The following is a 12,134-nucleotide window of genomic DNA, read 5'->3' as shown; positions in this document are numbered from 1 at the left end:
GCATTTTTATGTTAAAAAAGCTAATTTGTAATGGACACTCAACCGATAAAACATTAAATATTTAAAAAAAAAAACTTCCTAGCAGAGTTAACATTAGGGGAAAAAAAGTATGGTAAGATCTCCCACTGGGACCAAAATTTTAAATGGGATTTTTAAAATTGAATTGGGAGCAGATATATATTTTTGTTATTTGAAAAATAAAGATAAATAATTTTTTGAACAAAGTACAGTTGGCTCTCTGTTTAACGACGCTCTATTTAACGACTTTCTCTATTTAACGACTTTCTCTATTTAACGACGGCTTTTCACGGTCCCAGATGGTACACTATAGTGTTAAAAGCATTCTATTTAAGGACGATTTCTACTTAAGGACGATTTTTCGTGGTCCCTTGAAAGTCGTTAAACAAAGAGCCAACTGTATATGCATATCGTGTAGATCTAAACTTTTTAAACTAACATAGCGTAACATTTAAAGAGAATGTTCCGTTCCTTTTGCTAGAATAAATGTGCACCTCATTATTTCGGAGAAATTGACTAATTTGTTTTTGAAAAAAATAATATAAACATCACGTAATTTCAACTATTACTTTTTTACTTTCTTTTACAAAAAAAGGAAGTATTGTATTCGCAAAAAAATTTTCACTCAAAAATCGAACTTAATTTCTATTTTACTCACTCCCGAATGAATATTGATTTTTTTTCGACTCGACCACACGTCGATAAGTGCTTAAAAACATATAGGCACGCGAAATAGCCATAATGACGATTTCCGAGTTAATTACAACGAAATTTCTCGTGACGTCTGTATGGACGTATGTGCGTATGTATGTCGCATAACTTAAGAACGCAAAGTCCTAGAAAGTAAAAATTTGGTACGTGAAACTCCTGGTAGGGTCTAGTTTTTGCACCTCCCCTTTTGGTTGCATTCGGGTCTTTCTAAAAGGGTCTATTGCCACTTTTTAGGGGGAAATCATTGTTAATTTGGATGTAAACTCAAGTGGTGCTATAATTTGGTGGACACTTGGAAATATATCGCCAGTCTTTTGTCGCCAACTTGGTGACAAATTTGGCGATTTTTTTTTAAAATATGGTTTAAATTTCGCATTGTTGGTGATATTTAGAGAGTAAACTATTGAATCACATTTAAATTGCCAATAATGGGGGAAATGACATTAAATTGGAGTGAAAGAAAGTCATGCGATGCACACATCAACTCGTTTAATAATTTACTCAATGGTGTGCTATTAAAATAATGTTAATTGTAACAAAAATGTATGCATGATTCAAAAGGAAAAAAAAAGTCCAAACATTTCGATTTTGTGGACGAAAGCAATTTGATGAAGCTTCGATGCAAAATGGGTTAATATTACGTTTTGCGTGATACAACTAATATCAGAAGATAGACTCAAAATTTCAAGAGGTGTTTCAGCGTTCAGTAAACCCAAAGAGTAAAGTTATTTTCAAGCTTTTATTCCTGTTTTTTGTGACTAAATCTCCGGTTTTTTTTGCTTATTCATAATAGGGATGGCAATTGAAAATTATTGTAAACTATTATTATATTTATATTTCCTATCTTCATAAAAAAATATATGAAAAAATAGGAAAATCCGAGCCGAGACTTTTCCTGTCTTTCTAACTTAATGTGCGCTAACGGTGATAAGCTTCGACAGCATCGCAAATGAGTTTTTTATTGAGTGGAATTTTAGAAAATGTAACTGGAATCGCGCAATCCCGAACATTAGTGTGAACCGAAACGTTGAGTATTACTAATTATTAATTAAGTCATTTTTGAATTAATTATTCTTTAACGTCCTTAACAAAACTTATATATATATATATATATATATATATATATATATATATATATAGATAGATAGATAGATAGATAGATAGATAGATAGATAGATAGCGAGAAAACACAACAAGCAAAAAAATAAAAGTAAAAACCCAAAATATTCTGAAACATCATCATGGGCGGTCCTCCCACGAGTAGGGATAATATGAGATATTTTGTGAATATTGCTGGGGCTCTGCTGCCGCGTTAAGTGCAAAAGTCATATCTGCAACAGAGTGTAAAATGAGAAATATCCGTTTAAAGTTTTGCGTCTCCATGTATTTGATTTAGATGCAACTTTTTCATTTTTTTTTTTTTTTTTTGAAAAATATTTCCCATTGGCAATTGACCATAAAACATTGTAGTTGGGTGAAATATGTGACAAAGAACCGCATAGTGACCGTAACTCAGTTTTGATAAAAGGTGCATATATGACCTTTGCGCTTAGCACGGTAGTGTAAGCCTAAAGAGACAATAATAAACCCCGACATCTCTCAAACAATTACATAAAAGTAATTATGAACGTAATTCACAAAACTTGGTGATTTGGTTCTGAAGTAAGATCAATGGGATCTGTGCAAGATCTTCGGGAAGTTTAGTTGCTGCGCTACTTTTTAATGTTCTGCTTTTTTTTCTTTTTGTGCGAAATTCAGACTGTTGTCGCGTTCTAATACCGTTCTAAAATATGTTCTAAGGACTATAGTATTTCCGCATGTCTTTTATTAGAAATTAGGCCATGTTCTGAAGTACAAAATAAATAAATGATCTAACGATGCAATAAACACACATCCTTATCAATATACTAATTATTTCTTTCAAAAATTTCTTTGAATAAATAATATTATATTAATGCTAAGCTTAAAAAAACAATCTCGAAGTAAGGTAAAGCGAGTAGAGATTACGTTGAAGGAAAGATTGCGTTCGAAAGGGTTCATGGGATAAGAGTTGAGAAAGATCGCAGAGGAAACAAGAGCGTTTTAAGAATGTGCAGGCCACAACATACAGTCAGCAACAAATTTCTGAAAAATGTCAACTTTTTGCCTGTAATCACTTGCTAAAACTGTGCTAATAGCTGAGAAAGTTAAATGAAAAGTTCTTTTAAATATCGTAGCTTGAAAAAAATGAAATGACTTACCGGAATGCGTAACGCCGATTTACTCTACAAAATACCAGATAGCGTAAAAATGCGCCGTCAGGTTCCTAAAAAAATAAAGATAATGTTTTAAATGAGAGGTCATAATAAACGAAAACATGTAATTTTAGACCACTTAAATGATATTGTTATAAAATGCGATGCTTTTTCTTGCACCATGTCACGCACAGCTTATTAGTTTCTAAATTAAGCATTGCTCTAGAAACGCAGAATTATCTCGTAGCTGCAAATTTTATTGATATTGTATAATATTTTAATTTTGTACGATTCATGATTTGAAATTATGTAATGATTTGTGACTGCATAGTGTAATAGAATAATTAAAGAAAAAGACCACTGAATTTCGGGAGGGTTTTTTTTTATGAATCTGATAAATGATAACGCCAGCTTTGTTTGTTTGCTGCTTGTAAGATTATAACCAGACTGATTTCTTTTTCTTTTCCCACTAGCATACTTGTCAACTCTACTGTTTTTTAACGGGAGGACTCCCGTTTTTTGCTTACATCTCCCGATTTTCCCGCTTTTTACGATTTTCTCCTGTTTTTGCAGTTTTTTCAGTCTTTCCAGTCAATCATTAAAAAATTTCACTTCCTTCTCAATACATGACTTCCTTTTCTTGTCAACCAATGTCAAGGAATAAGAATTTTTCCTATTAATAACTCATGTAGTAAAAAAAAATTTTTGGAAGCTTTCCACATTGCATGTTCAACGAAGCGCGTTATTTGCAGAAAATGCAGCAGATTTCAATCCTTTTGCATCTTGAAAATATTTCAGTTATCTTGAAAGTTTAAAGTTATTTTAGCATGTGCTACCCAATACATACTTATATTTTATTTTCATAATATATTGATATTTTTTCCCCGATTTTACCAGATTTTAAATAATTAAATTTTTGTAGTTACTTTTTTGGTAGAGACTGGGGAATGTTCGAAACTTTAAGCCAATTCACTCCTTATTTATTTGGTATGCACTAGGAATTCCTTTGTGCTTATTAAATATTTAATGGATTTTAAACAAGAAAAAGGTCAGAAGTAATCGCCTTATACAGTGGTTCCCAAAAGTCTTCGTACACCTACGACTTTCAACGAAATAGGCCCCATTCCATTGGTTAGTATTAATATTTCGGAATAAGTATTTAATTATAAGATCTATGATCCATTTTTAACAAAACTACATGAAAAGTTTTTAAAAAATATTAAAACTTAATTTTTTAAAAATCAAAAACCAAAAAAGTGCCGGAAATTTTATCTCACAAAAGTCTTTGTACACTTTATAAAATATCTATATATTATTGAATAATCTAACTTTTGATTAAGTTATAATTTAGTAGAATATCATACAGTAATTCATAACACCTTTTAAACGTCTGGGAATAGATTTCATTCTTTTTCTTTCTTTTTTTTGCGTAATTTCTTAGTAAGTGTTAAACCACACTTCGAGTCTTACTGTCTCCAGCTCTATTTTCGTTTTAAAGTCGTATTTTTGTAATCTAGCCTCCAAATATCTCTAAATACGTTACATTAAGTTAAAATCTAGAGATTGAGGGGGTATTTTCTAAACTTTAAGATAATTTTCGAGGTACTAGACGCAAACGTTGAAAACCGTGTGCACATTTTCGTTATCTTGATAAAAAAACAAAGTTGTTTCCAATAACCAAATTTTTGGCTAAGAGTTAAAAATGGTTTTTAAAATATTTAAAGGAACGGCATGATTCATTATTTCATCAAAAAATTACAAACTACCAAGTCCTGATGCTGATATGCACCCTCACACTAGAACACCTCCACCGTCCTGATTAACTGATCCAAATTAGTTCTTAGGATTAAGTTCCTAATTTTTTCTTCTACTTACAATTATACAAAAAGTTACTCAAAAATGTTGAATTCATTTTTATCTGTAAGCAAGACGTGATTCTAAAACGTTTTTAGCTTATGTAGCATTGATTTTGCGACGAAAAGCGTAAGCTTTCTGTTTTTCGCGCGATCAAGAAAATTTCTGCGGGAAGACGCCCCATTTAATCCAGCTAATCAGAGAACTTGGCGAAAAATTTTTGGTGAAAATTAAACATATTTTTTTTTTAACTCTGTAGAAACTTTTACAGAACTCAAATGTGTGTTTTTCATAAATTTTTTAACTTTAAATCTCCGATCACGTTTTGTCAACTTTGCTGGTTGACCTTTCCTTACCTTGTTTTCGGTCCGATTCCTTTCTTTAAAACATTTTATCAAGCACTTTCCAAACAAATAAATTAACTAATTTAGAGACATTTCAAACCAATTTACCACTACTGTGGGAAAAAAATTCAAATTTTGAATGGTGTTAGCGGTTTTTTACGAATACCAGCCATTTTACAGTAATAAGCACAATATTAAGGAATAAATAAACAAAAAATTAAAGCCAAATGACTTGTAAGGGTCAACACAATGTAAAAATATTAATAAAATGGCATATGATAATTTTAATCATGAATTTATTCCAAAATATTTGAGTGTACGATGACTTTTGTGGCGTGTCATTTCTCTGTCTCTTCTTTTTCTGACCCATTTCAAAAAGAAGTTTCGTCAATATTTAAAAAAAAAACAAAACAATGGATTGTATTTAGAATGACATAGGAATGATGTAAAAAAAATATTGGACTTCATATTCGAATTCAGTTTCGAGTTATTTTGGTTTTACTAAGAAATTTCAAAGTGTACGAACACTTTTGGAAGCCACTGTAGATACATTTTTAAAAAATTTCTACAGATATCAAACTGTAGTATATATAAAAAAAAATGGCTCATTTTATGTTTTTATCAGAGTATGATACTCGAAATCGAACAATTAAAACTAAGATATAATGTGTAAAATTATTACCTATTACTATGTAATAAGAGTAATATTTAGGAAGTATACTTCTTAAAAGGATAAAAATAACATTTTAAATATTTACATCCCTACTGTTTTCCAACCTATACTGAGAAGACCATATTGCAGATATTCGTATTACGTAGATATTGACATTTTTAACATGAAAATCTCGCTAAACAGCACTGGGTTTGACATGTGGTTAAACTTTAAATTTTTGTCGCCAAATTAGCGCCAACTTGCCAACAAAAATTTCTTGAACAAAAGCTTGGCGATATATCTCCAAGTGGTGGCCCTTTTGTAAAATTTCTGCAAACTTCTTTGAAAGAAACGCCAAATTTCAACAAAAAGTGCATAAAAACCCCCTTTTGAATCTTTAGAATCAAACCAACAGTTTTGATGCACATTTCCCCGAGGGTCCTATGTACCTATCACTTAACGGTAGGGGGCGGGAAATTTTGGGGTGCCATGTCATGTACCTATCACTCAGTGACTAATCAGATAGGAGTCTCTCGGGAAATATTATGGTACACAGCTAGACCCTATACATTCAATGCATACAAAATTTCAACTTTTAACGACACACATTTTTTTTTTTTTTTTTTTTTTGTCATGCGACAAATGCATATACGTACGCAATTACATGCAGACATTCAGAGCAAACGCGTTTAATCAAGATAGGTAAAAAATGGATATTTGGTCTGTCCATACGTTTCTTCATGTACGTCAGCACATGCATAAAAAATCAATATTTATTCGCTGGACAGTAAACTTAATATTTAAACCGAAATTTGTCGAGACATATTTGATTTTTAATAATACGGCCTTCGCTACCTAAATAAAAGAAAAAAAAAGTAGCAAATTGCCAAAATCGATGGTTGTATTTTTACCTGATTTTAATGTTTTACTATCAGGGGAGGGGGAAAGGGCTACTATCGGGGAAGTTTACAATTGGACACTTATCGATATTAAAGCATAAATAATAACATATTTAGCTATCTCTCACCAACACCAAGGACCTGCAAGCAGTTTCAATTGAATTGCTCTTCAGGTTAACCAAAGTAAACTTTCCCTATTTATAAAGGCTGAACGTCCTATTCGCTGAATCAATCAAGTCAAAAATTTAGACATAGACATTTGATGCTATTTTCTCGAGATTCTGATAGCTGTAAACAACACTAAAATTTTGTTTCGATAAAGGTGTTTATTGTTTTGAAAAAATCACAAATTTCGTTAAAATGATTGGCATGTGATAATAATGACCGGCGTAAAGCAATTGAAAAGAAGAATGATACATATCTTATGACGTGAGTTATGGTTCTTTTCACGCCATGGAGCTTCAGGTTCACACATTAAGGGGTAAATTCCTATTTAATAGTGCGGGACCTTCGTCGACACAAAAACCCTCAACTGTAGACTACTTTCGGTATCTACGTCCAGCCATGTGGACCTCTGGTTGGAGAAGTCTAAGGCTAATGCCTAAATGGTGGGGCATGGAGGAAGATAAGTACTTGTGGAAAAACATTTAGTAAGCAGCGTGTTCCAATATGCCATCCATTAGCTTTTGCCAAACTCCAATCATTCCAATCGTGTGTATTTTTAACAAGATAATCATTTTGCGCGAGTAAAACACTTGTGGTACCATTCAAAAATTTCGAGATTCTTTCACTGCAACAACTCTAAATTCATTACAATCTGCAGGGTAAAACTTTAAACAATCAGGCCTTAAATTTTGATAAGATTGATTGAGATGGTAAGAAACTAGGTTTACATACATTATATAGGAGAAAATGCTTTTGGACCATCCTGTACTTAAAATCTCGCAAGTTCAATATAACGCTCAAAACAGCCAAACATTCTGAGCACCAAAATTGTTTTGGCAATTCTAATCTTCCCAAAATGATGAGATAATAAAATCGCAAGAATCAAAAGATTTCGCACTATTGGACATCTTGATAAATTTCAAATGAGTTAATTAATTGAGCAAAAAATATGTGCAACTTTTTTGGCATTATAGTGCTATTCCAGAATTCAAAACATGTCAAGATATTCCATCCGATCCATTTCAGCCTTGAGGATTTTAAACGTCAGTTCTAAAATTCAGTCCGAATTTTCTGCGTCATAACGTTTTAACGATTTTATTGGCTTTTGTAGCAAAATCATTTGATTTTTGAAATATAGTACAATCATAGTTATAATGCTAAGTCAATTTAACATTTTACTTCAGTTCACATTGTTTTCAACATATAATATCCGTCCAAAACCACTTTTTGCTCCCTTTTATACAAGATGTGATATTTTTCATAAAATTTCAAACTCCTAAATGTAAGGTATTTAGTCTGACTAGCGCGTTTAACTAATTAGTTGCATTTGTTTTTAATACATATTCTACAACTCTTAAATTTTATTTCCATGCTTCATAATTAGCAGTTAAGTTATTTACAAGAAAATAAAATGTGTACAAATCATTATATATACTTTAAATACGAAACGTCCTAAAAGAAATATTTCTACAAACGATACTATGACTTAGTAACTTGCACAATAATTAATACTGCTGATATACAAATACCATTGAATAGGCTTTAATACATTTACTGAATTCGTAACGATAGCATTTTGCTATGTATTTTAAAACTTGCGTCAGTTGAAATGCGGGAGTTGAGCATTTAATCTTTTCTACCGAATGAAAAATAAATGCTTCCTAAAGGGTAATTTATTTACTAAGTCGGAATGTAATACTTAGCCACGTTCCGCTTTTACGCATTAAATATGGGAGTTGTTTCTCTAGATTACATGTTTAGTATCATTAAATGAAGATAATGAAACACTCTTTTAAAATATTGGAAATTTGTTGGAATTAATATTATTTGCAATGAATTTTCAAAAAGAAAGAACATGGTAAGGCATTTTATTTTTTTTATTTTTGAACCGTTAAGAAGTTATTAATTTGGTTGCATTTTTGCACTGCTATTCATTTTGAATTGTAACTCAGCACATTTGTTACTAGTAAATATACGTGAACACAAGGACAGATCAACGCGCATATCGTCTAATGCCAAATAATGTTTACCAACTCAGTGCATATCTAAATATGTTGCTTCAATTCCCCTTGTTTTCTCTCTCTCTCTCTCTCTTGCTACATTGTATATATACAGTACAACCTCGATATCTCTAATCTCTCGGGACGGGGGAAAAATTCGAGATATTATTTTCGATTTAGCAAGGTTTTTTAAAAAATTACACTAGTAACTCTCACATTTACACACACGTACGTTATATGCATTTACTAGAGGACCAGACATTCGTTGTTCTGTTCAAAACTTTGCAAATTGAAAACTTAAAAAAATTCAATAAACTAACAAATGTTTGAATCGTTTTGTAGAAAAAAAATAAGTAAAAAGAAAATGTTTTAAGCTGCTTGGTGTCAGAATGAGTATATTTTTTACAACTTGATTTATCTAATGCCCACTGAGCAGGTGATTTATGTAATTTATTAACTATTTTTTCTCCCGTTCTTGATGGCTTGTTCCTTCATCCATACTCAAAAGATAAAGAGTCCTCAGATATTAAGTGTAAAAAACTAACTACCCATCCAGAACAAACGGGAAAATCCCGCTGCAACATCCCCTATATGAAAAAAGAATAAAACAATCAAAAGGATATCGTTTAAAAAAAAATGATAAAGGTAAAAACAGTTCTCTGAATAAGCGAAAATCCCTCATTCCCCCCCTCCCGACGTAAAATAAACACATTATTCAACTAAAATGACTAAACACTCGTTAAAAACGGAAAACAGTTTTTTGCAAGTTGAAATATTTCGCCAAATAAACAAAAAATACAATAAATTACATTAACAGTAGCTTCAAAATGTAAACAAATGTTCACGCAACTCTATTGTTTGTAGACAAAGTCGCCAAGCCACTACGTTACTGTAGTCCAGCCAATCAGTGAGCGAAGCCAACTCCAACCGATTTGCCGTCCGATCTTTCGAACGAAAACTTTTAAAACTTTATATATTGCCTACTTTGTTCTTTCCACCAAAGATAAAGATCTTCCACTGTGAGCTTTTGTGTACAGAACTACCCTGTTGTAATTTATCTGGACGAAAATAAAATTTGTTTCGTCTTTAAATTCCATCTTCTTTTCCTTTAATAATGTACTGATTAGTTTGATAATCCTTAAAGTATTCTTGACATTGGTGCCAAAGCTCAGATGGATTTTAGCCGAGAAACAAATGTTGCTTGGTACGGTACTTTCTGATCATTTGGTTAGGAAAACCTAAAGCACCGATCCGGTCACATGGTTCAACTACGACGACATAACACACGTTTTATATGAACCTTCCAGTACTTTAATTTAAAATATCTCTCGGGACCTAAAGTCGTTGCTTTCAAGAAATGAAGGCTTCTCTCTCTCTCTCTCTCTCTCTCTCTCTCTCTCTCTCGCTCTCGCTCTCTCTCTCTCTCTCTCTCTCTCTCTCTCTCTCCGTTTTATCTATTCTCAATTGACATATCACAGTAGGAAATTTCATTACAGAAAGCAGAGCTGGCTTTCTTATTGTCCTTTGGCAACGGGTTAAATATTTATTTCATTTCTCGCTCAACAATAGGTTAACATAAATATTCAGCATTTGGGAGATATAATCATCCAATGCTTGAATTAATTAATTAATTAACAAAAACATTTCCGATTCGATTCATCGCCCTTCAAAACCATGCTTGCCACAACTTAATTACACAGAAAAAAATTGATCAAAATCGGTTCAGCCGTTTAAAAACTTTACGGTGACAAACGTCCGCACAGAAGATTTTATATATATTAAGATATATGTACAATGAAACCATTTCGAATTACGATCAATAAAATAGTCTTCAATATTTCACTAGATTTGAAATTTCCTAATTGTCGAAAGTGTACAGGATAACATTTTGAAATGAAGTTTCAACTTGATTTTTTCACCTAAAAATTTAAAACTTCTATTTTATCTTTAACCAGTAACCTCAAATTCAAAAAGTTCTCAGCAGCCATTTTATAGAAGTTAAAAAAGCTGAATGATGAAAATTAGGAACGCATTTTCCGTTTTCGATGGAAAAATGACGGACGAAAAATCGAACCCCTTTCCTCAAAGTGAACAACATGTTCGAGAGAAATGCACAAAGATTCTAAACTCTGGGGAAAACACAGCACCCCCTTCATACCAACACTCCTCTATTTTCTCGCCCCAATCCCCTATTCACAAAATTTCCAAGAAAAGGGATGAAAAACGTTAAGCAATTGTCCCTGGAACTGGTTTTACTACAAAAATTGCCAAAGAAAACGACAATTGAAACTTGCTTCTCTACAAAAATTTCGACATAACTGTGGAAAATACATAGGGTTTTTTTATAGAAAATGCTGGGGAAAATTTTTGTTTCGAGACATCAAGGTTTGACTGTGTATATATATATATATATATATATATATATATATATATATATATATATATATATATATATATATATATATATATATATATATATATATATATATATATATATATATATATATACACACACACACACACAGTATGTGTCCCAAAATGGCCGTATAAACTCTGCACAGCTAGATTCCTCGTTGGGAGTATATATAAAAACTGCCCAAAGAAGCGTTCCTGTACGATCCATAGTTTACGAGAAAAATATGAAAAACAAAGTATGACGTCACTTTCTTTGACAGAAAAACCACTTTATTCACCGTATCAACAGCTGTATACGTACATTACGTATAACAAAAAATACATGTCATGACGTTTTGATTATTATCGTCTGGAAAGATATGCAAATACTGTTGCTGATGTGTCCAATAAAGCGTTTTTTCCTTGCACGAGTAGTGACGTCATACTTTATTTTTTTTCTTATTTTTCTAGTAAACTATGGATCGTACAGGAACGCATCTTTGGGCAGTTTTTATGTACTCCCAACGAGGAATTTAGCTGTGCAGAGTTTATACGGTCGTTTTGGTGCACCCTGCATACAAATGCCTCACTTGTGTTTGATGCGAAGAAGCACTACAAAGTATGTAATTTGTTTCGCGACTGTTCTAAAAAACACCACTTAAAAAAAAAGAGACTAAGTAAAGGATTTCATGGGTGTTTCATGAAGATTTTGTTCAGAAAAAAATATGTATCGTGACACTGTAACGATATTCACCTAGCTACTTTAAAAAATATGCGCATATTAACTTACTGGATACGGTGAGTTTCGTGACAGGAGTTTCTCTGGGAATTCTGTAGCGAAAAAAGACTATACAAAGTTTTAA

The 12,134-nt window shown here is 32.0% G+C and overlaps 1 protein-coding gene across 1 annotated transcript in view; it reads right to left on the bottom strand.

The window, feature by feature from the left end:
* Window positions 1–3,038, bottom strand: part of LOC129217601 (carboxylesterase-like) — a 57,384-nt gene extending 54,346 nt beyond the window's left edge. Inside the window, exon 1 of the mRNA XM_054851927.1 lies at window positions 2,970–3,038. The gene's annotated coding sequence lies outside the window, so the exon portion shown is untranslated. The remainder of the gene's footprint in view (window positions 1–2,969) is intronic.
* Between the last annotated feature and the right edge of the window lie 9,096 nt (window positions 3,039–12,134).

Source organism: Uloborus diversus, chromosome 2, assembly GCF_026930045.1.
Source record: "Uloborus diversus isolate 005 chromosome 2, Udiv.v.3.1, whole genome shotgun sequence".
Lineage (NCBI taxonomy): Eukaryota > Metazoa > Arthropoda > Arachnida > Araneae > Uloboridae > Uloborus > Uloborus diversus.
This window is presented reverse-complemented; position numbering and strand designations above follow the sequence as displayed.